This window comes from Trachinotus anak, unplaced genomic scaffold (assembly GCF_046630095.1).
Source record: "Trachinotus anak isolate AG129_WGS33_773 ecotype Australia unplaced genomic scaffold, CSIRO_AGI_Tana_v1 ptg000013l, whole genome shotgun sequence".
Lineage (NCBI taxonomy): Eukaryota > Metazoa > Chordata > Actinopteri > Carangiformes > Carangidae > Trachinotus > Trachinotus anak.
This window is the reverse complement of record NW_027273864.1, coordinates 17,977,623-17,995,355: the sequence shown is the minus strand read 5'-3', so window position 1 is coordinate 17,995,355 and position 17,733 is coordinate 17,977,623.

Below are 17,733 nucleotides of genomic sequence, written 5' to 3'. Positions count from 1 at the left end.
CAGTCATAGCAGCGATAAGTGAACCGAGGCCCTCACGCAGAAATTGCATGTGATAATTATTCAGAGGCAAAAGGTCTGTCTCTAATTGAATTCTGCATCCAGTGACATTCAACATGGACTTTATAAATCAAGAGTGTATTTCTTAAGCTCCAAGAACTGTGGAGCCTCATTTGGAGTAGAGGACGCCCTCTTTTATTATTACATCAAATCTGGGTGGGTCATTTCTCTCTTAAAATTGAGGAACCATTTCCACGTCTACATTATTTTTTACAAGCCTTTTATATAACTGTGAAGGGAGCACTACTTTCAGTGTCACTGTATTTTTGCATTATTATTAAGTCTTCATTTTTTCTGTATCTATCTTCTGTATCTAAAAATGAAGAGGAAAAAATTAAAATACAATCTCAGCGACTCACAACCACTGAATAAAATATAGTTGTTATGTCAACTGCCCATGTCCAGTTGACACATGTTCAACATATGCTAGGTTGAAATATTGAAGCCCACTTGGCTTGTTTCATATTTGTTCACTGTTTGAAAATTGGTTAACTGGTACCACCTGATGAAAATGCCATGCAAAAGTTTTCCTTTTAACGAGAAAATTGCACCGAGGTCTGAAGCTTGTCAGCATTTCCGTTTGGTTCCTCTTTGATCCTTGGCTGCGCAGCCTGGAAATTTCAGCACCAACCCTTGCTCTGTTGAAATCGGACCAGTATATTATCCCTGCAAAATGTGGCAGTTTTGATGTGATTGTAACAGACAAGAACATCAATATTATACGATTCTGCAAAACCCCAGATTGTCTTCAATGACAACATTTTTGTTATCTGCAATATCTGTGTGTGGTGACTATCATATGGTAAGGCTAAAGATAGATTGTGGTTATGACACTGTGGTTAATGTGCAGTTGAGGTTAGGAAACTAAAACACTTGGTTCAAGTTAGGGAAAAGACACAAATTGCAGATCTCCTGCAACCCTCACCTCCACCCCCACCTCTTCAGTGGGGGTTCTGAAAACGCAAAGGGGCTGTGTTGGTGAGGGCATGTTGCTTCAGGTATTGGTGATACAATGAAATGCAATCCAGGAGGTCCAGTTTGACTTACAGGCCCATTAGTTTAAAGGGTTATCAGACACTAAAACACTGCACAACAGTTTATAATACAGTGACACAGGATTTTACAACTCTAAAAAGTTATGATGGCAGAAATTACTTTATCTTTTGTCATAAAACTTTCATTATTAACAATAGAAATATCCTGTTCATGTTAAAAAGTAATCTGCCATTAATTTACACTTGGTTGGATTTGATTGGTCACCCTAAGATGACGTTCTGTTGAGATCTGGCAAAAGTTGACCCTGCATTTTGGCAACCCTTTTGTACTGGCACGCCTGCTGCATTTTTTCATGCAGAGCTGCAGACGTTCTTGACACTGCTTTACTCCCAACTTTGCTAAAAGACATACAGCTTCCTGCATTGGCACTGAATGTTGGCATTATGAGGTGCAGGCCAGTCCAATATGGACATAATTCCTTGCATACTGGGTGGATTCTATTGTTTTGACAAAGCCATACTATGACAATGTAAAATAAATAACCTTCCAAATATCTTACCAGTAAGACCTATGCTAAAAAAAAAGTTTTATGACTACAGAATATGCTCCTGCCATAGTGAGAACAATATGGATTCCATATGTCAGAATAGTGACACTGTTTTTTCAACTGAAATCAAAATGTTTCTCATCAAAACAGAGAAATGGGGAACTTTTTCCCTGTTAGCCCTTGAACATTTCTGTGTCTGCGTCTGCACAGTGTAACAGCTACATCTTCTCATGACAACTTTCAAGTTCTAAAGTATCTGCACAGCGATGACAGAAGCTTCCCACGACCCTGCATCCATTCTTCAAATGCTCTCTTCCTCTTTCTCTCCTTCATTTTGGAGCATTAAGCAAAAGGCCTCTTTTTTTTCATCTTGGCGTTGAGCTCTCAGTTGTTCAGCTTTAATGGGAGTCTTGAGAACTGGATAACATTGTGGAAACCTATAATGTCACTTGGAGGACATCCATTTGGCTTCAGATATTCCATGCAAAAAGTTGCAATATGTCAAAGGAACTGCGCAGGAGGAATTTATAGTCCCACCTCTCATATCTGTCTGACCTGAGACATTTGCTGGCAGTCATGACTTTTTGGACACCAACACCAACAACAACATACCTACCTGCTGATAGCATAGAAGCACAAGTGATGGACTTGTGAGTGGCAGGAATTTCTTGGATGCAGAGAGGGGAGGGAGTGCTCTAACTATATGTAGATTCGTGAGTCAAATAAGAATTCATTTTCTAAGTGGACTAGTCAAATATTTTAGGCTAGCTGCTTCTCTCTGTTTCCAGTCTTTGTGCTGTGCTAAGCTAATCAACCTCTTGCAGTACCTTCGTATTTATTGTACGGACATGAGAGTGGTATCTGTCTTCTCATCTAACTCTAGGTGTGTAGTGTTTATAAGTGAGTGCTATGTTTAGTCTGACTCCCTCCTTGTTTGGTACAATACAAATGAAAGTGACTCTGCCTTTCAATAATTTACTAGTTTTGTCACCAGTTCCCCAAACATGTCACCATTTACCATATCAGCCTTTATTTAGAGTGACATTTAGAACTGGGGCCTAAAACCTTCCAGCTCCCCATACAGCTCCTCGACACGGAATGCCATCTACAGAAAACAAATAGTATACATAAACAAACTGATAAGACCACTAACCTATGTTGAGTGTATTTGACAGTCTGAAATGGTATCATCTTCAATGAGCTGTGTGCCCTGACAGTTGTAGCAAACAAAGCATAGATGTCTATATACTTTCAGTGCTCTATCCCAGCTGCCCTCACTGTATTTACGTAATGGTTTTGTCTTTGTCTCATTGAACCTCCATGTCTTATGATGGCCATGCCATTGCTGTTTTGCCATTGCTTTGCACGCTATTTGCTTCATGGGTATTGCTGGACTCTCATCCTCTTTCTTTCTGATCTGCTTTTCTTATCTCACACTTCAAACAAAAGTCACCCCGACCCCCCTTCCAAAAAAAAAACAAAAAAAAAAAAACAATGTCTAACAGCCGCTAAAGATGCTCCTGCTGCTGTCGACTCACTTGTAGCCCCCCGCCACCATCACCTACCTTTCACTGTCAGTGCACGGAATACAGATTATCAGCAGTGCATCCCTTTGTTGTTGCATGGAGGGGATGGGGGTATTTGAGTTAGATCTCCTGGATAACATTCGGAGCGCCCAGATTTCATTTCACGCAAGGCTCTTTCATGCTGACAGAGCTGATCATACTGGGATGCTGATATGGTTATTATTATATTTGACAACATTTGAGAGGGAAACTTAAACTCGCCAACTTCACTGTGTTTTAAGTATAAGAAAAGCTTGCAAGGTGATAACAAAAAGAGTATATGAATGCACTTTATGTTTTATCTTTCACAGGCTCCCAAGCTGTCTGCCTTCCCATCTGTTTGTTGCGACTCTTAACTGGAAAAAGAACTGGGGAAGAAGAAAGCAGACTCCTGCAGACAGACAACGCAGTGATGTTGTTGCTTTTTATTGCATGATGGACTGTCCTTATCGGTGGCCCTTCTAGTGAAGCTGACAGACTGAAGGGGGAGATCTGATACAGGTTTTTGTTTTGATTTCCTCAGACTTCTTATCTGTAAGTGAGTTGGGTGGAATCCAGCCTCAGACGTAACGTCCAGAGAAGAGACGACACGCTATATGGTTACAGGTTATCTTCTACGCTCAGTCACGCGTGACCCACCTTGCCACCAGCTCTTGCATCTGTTGTCACGGTTACCTCTCCAAACTGTTTGCATGCTAAGACAGCGTTTTGGTCTGTTTATCCACTCTGATACTTTCTTTTTATGGTTTTGACAGCTTTAGCAGCAGAAATAGTTCAGCATTTTGGAAAACGCAAACGTTTTGCTTTCTTGCTGAGTTAGATGAGAAATTCCATACCACTCTCATATGTTTAAGTTGGTGTTTTACGAGGGGGCATGTGCCAGACTGTTTCTTGTCCAGGTACATTACATCCTAGACTCTTGTCGTCGCCGTGAAATTGACAGGTGGGAACTCCAGAAAGTTACGCTTCAGTGTTGTTAGGTGGATTTTGTTATGATTCAGACAGAACTAGCTGTTGCTCTTCATTTCAATTCAATTCTTCCAGTGCTTTATGCTAAGCTAACTGCCTAATATGAAAGTGGGACTAACATTCACTTCTAACTCTGCGAGGGAAAAGTAAGTGTATTTCCCAAAATGTTGAAATGTTGTTGTTGAAAAGCTTTGATATTGCTTCATAGCCGTTAGCGTTAACAGCTGTTTACTTACCACTCTAGAAGAAACATTGCGAGTTCAGCATCAAACTTAATTCCTTGACTCACCAAGAGATGTCTGCAGTGGTGACCAACAATGCCAATGTTGACTCCTGCTTATATCACGTCTTTTCTTCTACTGAAGTTAGCATGCTAAACAGCTAGCCCTGGTCCGTATCAGCCTGTCCCTTTATTTTCACACTGTTTCACTGTAGCCTCCAACATGTCCAGAAGACATACGCGCTACTCAGAGATCATGACCTCTTGTATTATAAAAACAACGATGGCTGAAGCTCTTGTCAAGCCGCAATCCTGGCAAGAAACCGTGTGCGGTGGAGAGAAAACGTTCAAATTAGCCGATTCATCAATCATGACACAAATAATACGGATTGATAGCTATTACTTAACTGGTTTCTTAAGTTGAAGGGGACAAATGAGTTAAAGTTAATCTGTATCTTCCTCTGTGCTTGTTAAAGCTTTGGTAAATTGATGAAAGGTTTTTAATCAATAATATATCCTGAACTGAATTGATCACTCAGGTGTCACAGTCTAAAGTAAGCCACATTAACAGAAAGTAAACACAAAGGGGAGGTTGTAACAAGAGGCAGAAACAAACATTTTGGTAGGATAATATATCACCTGGGGAGGGACTGTGAGGTTCTATTATCTGCTGTATTGGGAGGCCCACATTACAAGCCTCACATTGCATAAACCAATAACTCTCACCTCCATGTGTAAACCTTTTTAAAGCAATATTTACAACATCCAAACCACATCTCCAAATGAGGATCATTTATTTTGGATTACTTTAAAGAGTGTTTACCAGGCTTGCTGTCAGAGATGCTGTCACACATGAGAAGATTGTTTAGAAGAGCAGAGAAGGCTCTTCAGTGCTACAGTATATACGGCAACTGTGAATGCATTTGTCATCACATAAAATTATTAATAGTCCTTATTAATACATTTTTCCATATCCTCGTGTTAGAAGTAGTAGGATGTTTCGCTCCAGGTGCCTGGTACAACTGATAATATGATATACTCCAATAAAACTGGAGTGGACATTAAAGAGGATATGGATCATTTTTCAAAGTGGAGAAGACTTACTCTTACACGTAAAACAGCGCTCATCCATCTCCCTCTATCAGGACATTCCTTACTTTGCAGCAAAAGCAAAACACTTCATAGCAATCTAGAATGAGCTCATACACACTGAAGCATCATGGGAATACTCACTTCATAACAAAACCAGGCTCAGAGAGTGTGAATCGGGGAGAGTGTCTTGCCATATTTTTAGCTTTTTCCCCTACGGACAAATGAGCTGCATGGAGAAGTCATCACACTCAACACAGCATCACCAATAAAACTGATTTATTCCCATGAGGAGGACATCCTTAAATCTTTTTTTTTTTTTAAATCCTTCCTCCTTTATTTTCTAGATGATTGATATGCCCTGACATGAGTTATCTCTCTGTTTTATCTTTTATTTATCTTGTTGTTATCAGGCCACTGTAAACATAGTTAGTGCTTCTGTTTGTTTACCAAGTCACCCATGGAGATATGACTCTTCAGGACACCTCTTGTGCCAGTGCCAGTTGGTGCCTCTTGTCTCTCCCTCAGTGCGGGTTAAAGGTTGATAATGAGCATCATTCAGGGAAAAGATGAGTAATTGTCAAGCCGATCGAGAGTCAAGTTTTTTCCTATTTTATTCGCCTGCCATTTTCAAAACACTAATGCCAATCTGTTTTATCATTTCCATTCATCTGGAGAGATAAACCAAGCCTGCTCTGACCTGATACACACTGATAGGAAGGAGTCAGATGTGTGGTAAAGGGAGGAGGTACAAGTTCAGTCTGCGTCAAAGAGCCCCCTTCTCTGCCACGGTAAACGAGGAGAGATTGTGTTACAATCAGAGATGAGAGGAGCGTCTGAAGTCGCGGTGTCCTCCTCTCAGAAGTGGTGATGTCCTCCTCTCTTCTCTGCAGAGCATTCCACACACACCAGGTCCAGGGAGCGGCCCAAGTCAGACGATCCTCTTTCTGCTTCATACACCGCCGACAGGGCTGTCGTCAGAGGGTTTTACCAGCGGTGTCTGTGAAACCTGAGAGTTGCTGGACAGGCTTCACACTGGGGGGGGGCAAGAGGTGAGGGAAGGATGGTTTAGCACTGTTGAAGAGGTAATGCACACCCCAAGTAGTGGGGAAACCGTGGCTTGGTGGCTAGCCACAGGGCAGCCTGAGTGTGAGGAAAGCCAACCCGCCGTCCTCTATGAGGATCAGATTTCCTCACAACTTGTTGCCCGATGCTATATAAACTCTGGCATGCGGTGTTGACACCTGATCTGGGCTAAAAGGGCCGCTGGAGAGATTCTCCGCACCCACCTTGTCCCCTGCTCTTTCAAGTCCACTGTCCCCTACTCTTGCCCAGATCATCTGACTGGCATGGTCACCAACCATGTGGTCGCAGTGGACGTCGACCACACAGCTCTCACTCAGTCTCAGTCATCACTGCCCTGCTAATGAGGGTCTCAAGGGACAATCTGACACAACTAATGGGACACTGTGGGCCCAGGGAGTTCTCTTTAGCTACTGTGAAGAGGAAATCTCCTTCACTGACTTAAGTGTAATGTGTCCCAATGTGTGACAGCTGTCCATCTGCTCTGCCAAACCACACCAAATCTAAACTGAAAGAGATACCCTGTCATATTTAAAACTGAGATTTAAAGGGGCACTCCACCACCTTTGCACATTAAATTCAGTTTATCTGCTATGTGGAGCACTACTGAGTCTGTGAAAACAGTTGTATAACATTCTCTTTGGCTCTGAAGGGAGCCCAAGTCTGAAAAAAATAATCCAAGATGTCATGATGTCATCAAAGACATGATGTTGATAACTGCAACACCCTGCAACTGAAGAAAACACATGCGAATAGATAAAACAAGACAATGAGGAAAAGCTCTTCACCAGTTGATCAGTGCATGTGTTCTATGCAGTTTAAAATGCACTGTAGCTTTGTAAATTAGTTTCTGTATGTGGTTGGGTTTTCTCTGTCTGCAGCACATTTTGTTGTTTTATATGTGTCTTAATTTGATTGTGCTCTGTGTCTTTGACCCTTAAGGCCACTACTTATTTACAGGGCCAGTATACTATTTGCTTGATAATCTGGCATCAGTGCTTATGTTTATTTTAATCTTCATGTTCTCATACTGTATGATTTAGTCATTTATTGCTTAATGAAATTATAGTAATATTAGTGTAACATTAGAGTTGTACTGGTATTATCACTTTATATTTGAATAATGACCCTGAAAACAGTAAAAGGATCCTATCTTACTGGATATATTTACATTTTGGATCTATTCCATACAATAAACCTAAGATGATTGATTAGAAATTCTCAATATGATTATTGATCTTGATTTAAGAGAAAAGTAAAACTGCAGATACATATTTCTAAAACAAGTTGACAAGTGTGATTCACAAAAATGGTGAATGATGAAGATTATCTTTATCATCTTGCAAATATGCAGTAAATATGTCACTAGTGCAAACAAGCAGCTGAATTAACCAAAGCCATTAAAAACCTTGACTCTCATAGGCAATTCACAATTGACAGCTCCACAAGCCCTGAATGGAATAATGAGAACTGCTAGCATCAATTATTCAACTTTATTGAGCAGGATATGAGTTTTCTACTCCTCTAACATCACAAACCTGATGAGCTGGCAGCCTCTGAGAGCGCTCTATAGCCTGCCATGAATTTATCATAACAAGGGAATCAAGTGATCGATATCATACACTTCTGTGAAGATCAAGCTAATGTACATGGCTGACTGAGTGTTATTAGCTCAGAGAGATGGACATGGACTAAGAACAGAGGAGCAATAGATGACTTAATCCAGGACTAAATCCAGATGTGCAATGGCTGTTAGTCTGACCGTCTCTACATACACAAAAATGTTTTTCTGTGCTTAAGCAGATCACTTAACTGTAGAACTCAGTGTAGCAGTGTGACTCACTTGACTCAGATCACAGGATGTAGATGAACTCAGCTGGTGTGACATAACTTTTCAAGTGGTTCTACTCCAATTGAGCTTTTTGCAACTTTAGTTTTGAACAGCACTGCTATAGGCTGGATCGGCCCCTGGTTGTTGTGTCAGTGTCAGCTTGAACAATCCTGCCTGTGACCCCCGAGATGCCTTACGCTCTTTGGAGAGTCTCTTCAGATGAGGATTAGCGCTGGGTGCAGATGGAGAATTCACAAACAGGAGGCAGCTCTTTTTGTTTCAGCGTGCAGGGAAATGGAAAACGACCACATATTTCTGCGAAAGCTGCAAAGAGGCAGAACAAGAGGGGAAAAAAAGAGAGAGTCAAACACCAGAGGGCCCCTCTTTCTCCACTCAGGATGTTGTTTATGTTGTTGACAGGCCTTTTAACCTCCCCAAGCTCATTCTGTGGGGTCTCTTTGGGAGCTCACTTTGGGTTTGCAGCCTGTGGAGTCTGCATTCAGCCTGTATCCAGTCAAGCAGTTGCATTATTTATGAGTGCTGCGGCTGTTGTTCTGAGTCCGTTGTTGAGATTGTTGGTACCTCATCATGGAACAAAAATAATGAGGGGACAATAAATTTAAGTACTGTCAACAGCCACTTGAGTGAACAACATGTCAGGTTTCTCTCCCCCAGATTCAGATGACATCAGATCCTTCTCTGCGTGTGATATGTTTTCCTTTTGGACAGGTCCAATGGCCTGGCCTCAAGGCCCATTTCACACTGGATTAGTTTCCATTTCAAGCCTCAGCCCAACCCCCACCTCATATATTGGAGACATGAACTAAGGTTAAATCCTCAGAAAGTCTTTTTCATCTTTTGTCATGGGTCTAAAAGCAATGTGACAGAAGTTTGCTTTTGGGGCATAAATTACTTTGGGTTAAGCCAAAAACAGACTCTAATCCAACTGTTTAAAATGGATCTGAGAATGAGATTGTAAATCACACAAAGTATTGTGCTTGAAATGTTGAATAAACTGGCAGAAGATGCAATCCCATGCTAAGCCCTTTATTGCTGCATGTAAACTGGTAACATTACTATAAACCACCGTCACGCAACACGGCACATAGCTCTCTCTTTTCTATCGTCAACACTCTTCATGTCTCTCACAAAGTATATACCCAGGTAAACAAGCACATGCCTAAATGCACATTAGTGAGTATACACACACACGCTAACACATGCACATTCCAGCTTTTCTTTGCAGACAGACTTAAAGTCTACTGAACAGTTCTCATATGGGAAGTGTTTTAAATAGACAGCTGTACACGTATAGGCCCCCATCAGCGAGTGTACTTCCAGATGTGAGCACAAATCAGTCACTCGGAGCAGCCTCACTCTCCATCTACACACGCTTGGACCAGAGCAAAGTGGGTGTTTGTATCAAGGGAAATCATAACAGGAAAAAGAAGAAAGGGGAGCGTTACCCCAGCTGAGGGAAAGTTCCAGCATATCTCAAACTCTGGGCAGACACTTCATTAACATCTGTCCATGCTGCATCTGTAAACGACCAAGAATCATTACCGTCAACCAGCCATCTGCCTGCATCTTAGTGGCAAAGACATTTTTGGCAAAACTAAAGATTTGAAAGATTCCAAAGCATTTTGGCGTTCTCTCCATGAAAGCAGTGGGTTAAATCATGGTAACTTGACAGTATTGTTACAAGTCTTACATCAACTTCTCATAATCATATTCTGTTATCAATTAACTCTTTATCCTGTCGCTGAATCAGTATTAACTCTTGTCCCGTAACACCTCATCACAATAAACTTCCAGTCACACTGCATTAGGCGGACCTAAATGAGGCCAGTTTTGGGAGTAAAACCACTCCTGCTCTGACCCCTTAACTCCAGTTCAAGCATCCCTCACATTCTGTCACTTTTTTTTTTTTTTTTTTTTTGCAGCGCATGCTAAATGGCGTAAAACAATCAGCTCTGAGATAGTTCGGGCATGTGTTTCTCACATTTCATCTTTTATAACAAGTTTAAGATGGAAAGAAGTTATGTTGATTTATTCTTTTTTTAAACTTTGCCTAAATACAGCCAGATATTGTTTAAGCCCACTGAATTTTATTTCAAATTCTCGTGGCAATCCAAAAGTTTCGAAAGATACCAGATATGTCAAGTTGTATTTGGGGGAAATGTGTATAAAATGATTCCCAAGATGCCTACAATATCAGAATTTGTCGCAATACTGCTGCCATAAGAAAAACAAAAAAAACATGGATTCTTGAGTTTGAATATCTGTGTAAACTATGTGGTACAGCTGATGTACATGATACTGTCAGTCAGTGTGGATTGAAACAATATTTTATTATATAATATTTGTTATTATCTTACTGTGTTTTGATCAGCATCAGTCTGCGGGAGGTAATAATTGAAGCGGCTCATTTCTCATTAACAGTGGTTTTGCTCTGGGGCTGTCCAAGGTGCTGCCTGCAGAGATGTCAGTAACAAGCAATGAGGACCCTCTTAGTCCGGCTCTCCTGTAGAGTGGCATGTGGATGACTTTGCCACAAAAACCCCAAGGTTGCTGCTGGCCAGCCTGGCTTCATTATCGGAGTTAACCTTCAAAACGTACTGCTGCCTCCTGCTCTGCCCTCGGGTCTGTTATGGCTGAGAGGAAGTTGGAGCAAGACTTGTGTCAAATATACTGTCAACGAGCTAAACAGGAACAGCTTGGACGCAGACAAGTGGCCGACAAGAGTCCCTCTGGGCAGAGAAAAGTTTGCTAAATACTACAGGATGTTAAGAGCCTTTCTTTCAAATAAAACTGTTTCCTGTTTGTCTTAGTTTCAAGCTGAAACTTTAATTTAGTAACATGCAATTAAGGAACTAACTGAATGAGGACTGAACACACCAGTAAGAGAGTTTAGCACAGCCACTGCTGAGTGAATGCTAGCGTTTACGCAACTTCTCTGTAAGGTAATGTAGCAGCAGTCTCTGATCATGGTTTCATGATGCAATTTTTGGATTAGCGGTCACTGGATCCAAAAGCCATTTGCAATATGGCATGAATGATATCACTACATGAAAGAAGGAAATAGCTGTCCTATATGTATTAAATGCACTCAGTAATCCTGATGCCTTCCCTCCATCTTGCACTGGTTTACCTTTCCCCGAGGACCACACTGTCCCTCTGAAATACGGGAAGTATTATATGACCTGAAACTAACGCAAAGAAGCTGTGGAATTTGTCAACATGGATATGTATTGATGCCAAATGATAGGGGCTGGTCTGAATCAGTCTTCTGGAGTCTCAATTCATTAAATACAAAGAAGACCAGCACTGAATAAAAGCCGGTCTACTTCCTCCTATTATTGATTTACACACAACCTTTAGTTTATTTAAAGATATGTCTTTCAAATCTTTGTTACACTAAGATTCTTGTGCGCTCATCCGGACAAAATCACACAGAAAATGAAGTGAGACCTAAGGTGAGGCTGGCTCACCCAGGTGTCACACCTTTGTTTCCTTAATTTCCTCTGCAGAGCACCCTTGTGCTCTGTGTGAGGCTGTTTCACGCCTTCCTCCCCAGTGCTGGCCGGAGGCTTGATGAGGTCCAGATGTGTTCCAGATGAGACCCACATCTGACGCAGGGATATGAGAAGAGCTGGAGACTCAAAGGGCTCCATCAAATAGCCAGAGGTTCTGCTCAAATTGATTTCTGAGATGGAGGTGCTTGTTCAAGCATGGACTCAATGCTTTAATGGAATTAAAAAAGAGCTTGTTTTGTTGAAATGTGTATTTGCTGCAACAAATACACTAATGCATAACTTTTTTCCCTAGTTCAGTCTGTTTAAAAAAACCTTTTATAACCCACTGTAAACCTTTTATAATCCCTATTAATATTTATGTTTTTTATCTAATAAAGATTTATAATGTAAACGCGCCCTCTTATAATGTACTGTGGTCAGGATATGTGATGTCTCTTCAGTTTGTTGCCTCAGTGTCAAAATAAGCTAGCATTGATATAAAACTGGTTCAAATGTGAGCCAACTGTGAGTCATTGAGAGCTTAATTTGATGTCTTCCTAATGTATGAACCTATTTTGTGATTAATTACAGTGAAGCATATAAACAACACAGCTGAGTCATCAATTTTATTTAAGATGTCAATTAGAATAAAAATCTGGCCCATGTAAGTTCAGCTTGTCTACCTGACTGTGTGTTTATATCCTAGTAATGCTAAGCCACCCGGACACAGACTACAGCACAGACCCATGAGCTCATTAATGATATTTTGTCATTTGACATTCATTTGTGTAACATATCAAATATTAAGTATTATTACACTTGGAGTCTCATAGTTTCAGAGTTTCCATGTCACGGACATTTCATGATATCATGGGCAGTGTGTGTGTGTGTGTATGTGTGTGTGTGTTTGCATGTATAGTATAGTATACAGTATATACTGTATATAGGACCTGTTATGATGTTAGCATGTGTAAACTGTGACTATACAGTACAGTGCAGGCAAAGCTCATTCCTAGCAGGGAGGACTCCCCATGGCAACAGCTGCATGATGTCAAATGCTGAGCAGAGATTGGACAGATGTGGTGATTTGAAGTATGCAGGAGATTAAGCCTGTAGTCTACAGAGAAATCAGAAATATTACAGATATGATTTAGGCCTTACTTTTTTGATAGGAAGATAAAGGATGTGGAAAAACAAATGGAAAAATGCAATTTTATAAATGGACAGTTTCAGACAATACATGACTTATTAATGTGGAATTCAGTCACTTGTCATGTTCGACAGTGGTTTGATTTACCCTGTTAACAACATGGGATGTTCATTATGCTTGTTATCAGTCTGTAAAACTTTACAGGAAACACTGATGCACCTTTTTTTGTTTCTTTTGTTTTGCACAGGTCAGAGGTTGATATGTGTCGGACATGCTTAAAGTTCACTTACAGGCCATGTGAATTCTGGCGGACTCAGGCTTTAGCATGCTTGGGAAGCTCTGTGGACAGTCTATTGAACAGGATTAGAGTTACAGCTAATTGCACATAATTCCTGTGTGCTGATTGTGTGTGTGTCTCAAACTATTGCATCAGCGAAATGGATCCCATGACAAAAAGTCGTTTTACAGACATGAGGATTATCCAATGCAACAGGGAGAAATGCAGCCTGATTTATCCAATTATCGTTTCTTTGTTGAGATATATCTCATAAGCCTCAGGTTAAAGCAGTGGGACAAAAACAATGTGGCAGCCCCTGTCTTGTGAAAGCAAATTATATAAATGTATAAGGTCAGGTCATTCAAATCTCATAAATATAATTTTTTTTCACTTACAATGCAATCATGCCCTATTACATTTTATGTTTTATTTATCCAGGTTTTGGGAACTCTACACTTGTGATTTCTGCTGCCACCCCATTACAATGAAGGGAATTTAATTTGTGGTTCTTAAAGCATCAGAAAATCACATTTGAAAAACTGAACAGCAGTGTATCTCTCCAAAAACAATGCCCTAGTCACTCAGCGCAAACCACAGACCACACTGTGAACAGTTTTTGTTGGAACTATTTTCTACAATGAAAATTGTTCACAGCAAGGTTTCTGCTGTGGTTTCTTTCTCATTGTTCAATCTTGTTTTGCCTTACGTTCTTATTAATCTTGATTACATTTATACTTTAGCGCTGGTGAAATGTTGCTGCGTAAAAATCATTTCATACAGTGAAACGGAGCAAAATATATGTGTCAAATAAGCCTCTGTTCAACACAGTGCTTTTAGTGTCACTTCTAGTGAGAAGTGCATTGAAGATGATACGGGATTGAGGCCAGTGAATGATGGTGAAGTGAGCTTTTTCACTGACTACAGCAGAGAGTGAGCTGGCCAGCTCTCCAGAATTCAGTTTCAAAAGTTAAAAGAGAGGAATTTTCCCCCTAAAACTAACTTGATGCAGGTTTACAGTCATCAGGTACAGGCAGTATAACAGAAACATATCACTTTGCGGTCATATTTTTTGTCCTTGTGTGGAGCTTTGTATGTTTTTTTAAATGTTAAATGAGTCTGTTCTTAGGTTGATGCATGGAGGTAGGGCTTTGCATGTTCCCTGTTGTTTGTGCTCGCATTTGCTGATGCTTCTTTAGCCTCACAGTGTTGTGTTTGGCACCCAATGCACAGAGCTGCAGAAACTTTATCCTGTGTTGCTCTTTTATTTGACCTGAAAAAGAAAATCACCTGACTCCTTTAGGACAAAATTTCTGAGCCTTTGTATGAACAGCTTGCAGTAGCTCAATTTAAGGGAATAATATATTTAACTGTACAGCTACAGCCTCACTATTTCCATCATAGCTTATTTCCCAACACCCCAAAACAGGTCAGTTAACTGCCTTTTTCTCTTCTCAGTAAGAAGTTCTGAAATCATATCAGCACCTATAGTGTAATTTAGTCCACCTTTATCAGCACTGTCTCCAATATCAAAGCTTGTACTGTGATTGAACACCCAGAGAATCCAGGTAGATTTCTAAAGCAGAGAGAGAGAGAGACAAAAAGTACTGATAATTAACGGCTGTCACAGGATACGGAGTGGATGCAGAACGATTACAGATGACATATAAATTGCTGTGTAATTTCAGATGCTATGGGCGTTTTCTGTTGGAGCAGGTCTCCTCTTGTACTGCCTGACAGATAATATTCAGATGGAAGTCGACGCCGGGGGGATAACATGCCATTGTTGAACCATTTGATATGCCAAGGACATATAATGGCCCGGGCCACATGCAGAACAGCAGATCAGACACCTTCTAGGATTTCAGGAGAACACAGTGTAACACAAAACAAGCTCTTAGAAAAGACCCGCGTCATTGTGCTCTAGTGGATAAGTTCGCTTTGTAGTATCAGGTTAGGAAATATTCACACATGTATTAAGCCGGTGGCGTGTTTCAAATTAACAGATACTATTGCAATTTAAAGAGAAACAACATCTATTGAGATTTAAGAAAGGAAACACTGTTGCTCTCCACTGACTTCATTGTTAACAACGTTTGACGCTGGTGGAAGCAAACAAGTTTAGTTTGAGGGCATTCATGGTCACTGATTAGTCAAATATGCCCACATACAGTTGTGCCCACCAGAAGGCTTCAGCAAGTTCCCTTGTTTGATTTATACATGAACAGCTGCAGAGGTGGTGCGCACGTCGGCCAGGCCTGACACAAATGCATCATAAAGGTTGATGCGTTATCTGGCTCTGTAACACAATCTCCTCTCCCCCTCAGCCGCTCCAGATACGACTTGATGGTCTATGAAAGTGATTAGATTCATGTCAAAGGGGAGACTTGCAAAGCACTGGGAGTCGTAGATTGTTGGAGGTGATCCAGTCATACGACAAACACCTGATGATCTCTGTGTTCCTGGATCATGAGCCCCTTTAGCTGGCAGACAGTACACTGTGGCTTTCATAAAATTCTGATTAATTGTCAGAGAAGCGTGTTGCCATAGCTGGACAGAACTGTACATATCACATGAAAGTGATGGCTGTGAGAAAGATCACATTTGATGCGACCCCTGTGTAAACTCCAGGACAATTTCAGAAATATACCGGACATGTGGGAAAAAGAGAATCATTGAGTGCAAACAGATTTTGCTTTATATTGCATGTTTCCAAAAATCAGACTACAACTAACATCAGTATCAGAAAAGAAACGTCAAATACTATTTTATAAAATTTAAATCTGATACCTATATCCAACCGAGCCACATTTGAATCTGTCATGGCACCCTCAACCGACAAAGTGCAAACAATCCATAGTTTCAATACAAGAGCAACACCAGATGTGGAATTTGGAGGTTTCTATGTGATGGAGGAATCCTGTTAAGCAAGTGCAGTCCTATAAATCTTTCATAGCTCTAACATGTGCACAGTAATCCCACATCTTAATCTAATCATAGCGCAATATCCAGGCAGTCAAGATTAGTCTTTTCATAACAGATTCTCATGCATGATATAATAGATGCAGCTTCGGTTTGACAGTTTACTGAGATATTGTGTTTTCTGTGTGCATGAACTTGGCATAAAGACACTTACATGAGGGTGGGGCATGATGTACTGTAGTGTTTTTTACTGCATCACAGTTTTACAACAGCAAATCATAAAGTAAAGCACACTGATACACCTATCATGATCCTGTCATACTTGACAGAAATGCTCATATGTACAGATCTGGAGATTTGATATTAAAAATTGTCCAGCCAACATGGCATAATGCTGTAACTAACCACCTCCCCCTGCATCAGTCATGTCTGTACTCAGAGACCAGAGCAGGAGAAAAGGCGAAATGACCTGTCCGCCTTTCCTCTGCTCTGTCAAGTCATCAGTTAGGCCCTGGCAAATAACTGTAGTCCTTCATTGTTCAGGGCTGTCGAGGCTCTTTGGACAGGCAGAATGGGGTGATAGGACCACCCAGTCTGTCTGGACTGAAGTTGGTAGGCTCATTCTCCAAAACGCCGGCTCTACAAACACTCTGTCTTTCATTTTCTGCTTTGTGACATTTCAAAGTGAAAAGATGCATCTGACAAGCAGAAGAGCATAAAAGAATATATGGAAGGATAAGAGGCAAGAGTCACCGTGTTGACACTAATTAGGGAGTGAAAGAACATAGAACTGCAAAGAGGCTTTGAAAAAGTCTGAGATTTCAAAAGTAAAAGTCTGAGATCAGATGTAACGGGACAGAAGGAACTTAAAAGAAGTTGTCAGTGCACTTACAGATTTGGATGCAGACATCTTTGGTGATCGTCAAAGACGAAGAGGGCAAAACAGAAGCGCCAGAATTATATACCTATAGAGCTGATGAGTGAGCACCAATATATTGACTGCTGATCATCATAAACAGCTTAAACTAGTTGTTTAAAGATAGTTGCAGATAATTTTGGTGATTGATTGACTGATTGATTGATTGATTCACTCAACAGCTCAACCAAAACAGAAGAAACAAAAATAATTTCAAAGTGGAACCAAGAAAACAGTGAGGCATTGCTGTTGGATTTTTTAGCATCATTATATTTTCTTTATTCTTCTTTATTCTTCATATAAGGTCAGATTTTGGCAGGTGAAACAAATATGGTGAAGGTTTATGCTCTAAGGTTAATTATTGTGCATTTGATCAACTGAAAAGCCGTGGGAGGGTTTTCAAGACAAATAAGAACCAGAAAATGTAGAAAATGTAGAATGCACTTATAGTCTACTACTCTTATACTCCAACTAATCAAACAATCAAACCCCGAATTAAACTGATGCTACATCTGTCTGATGATTGCAGAAACTTTAACATAATGGGGAAATGCATGGTATTCAGTATCAGTGTAATTCAAACTGTCCTTAATCTGCTT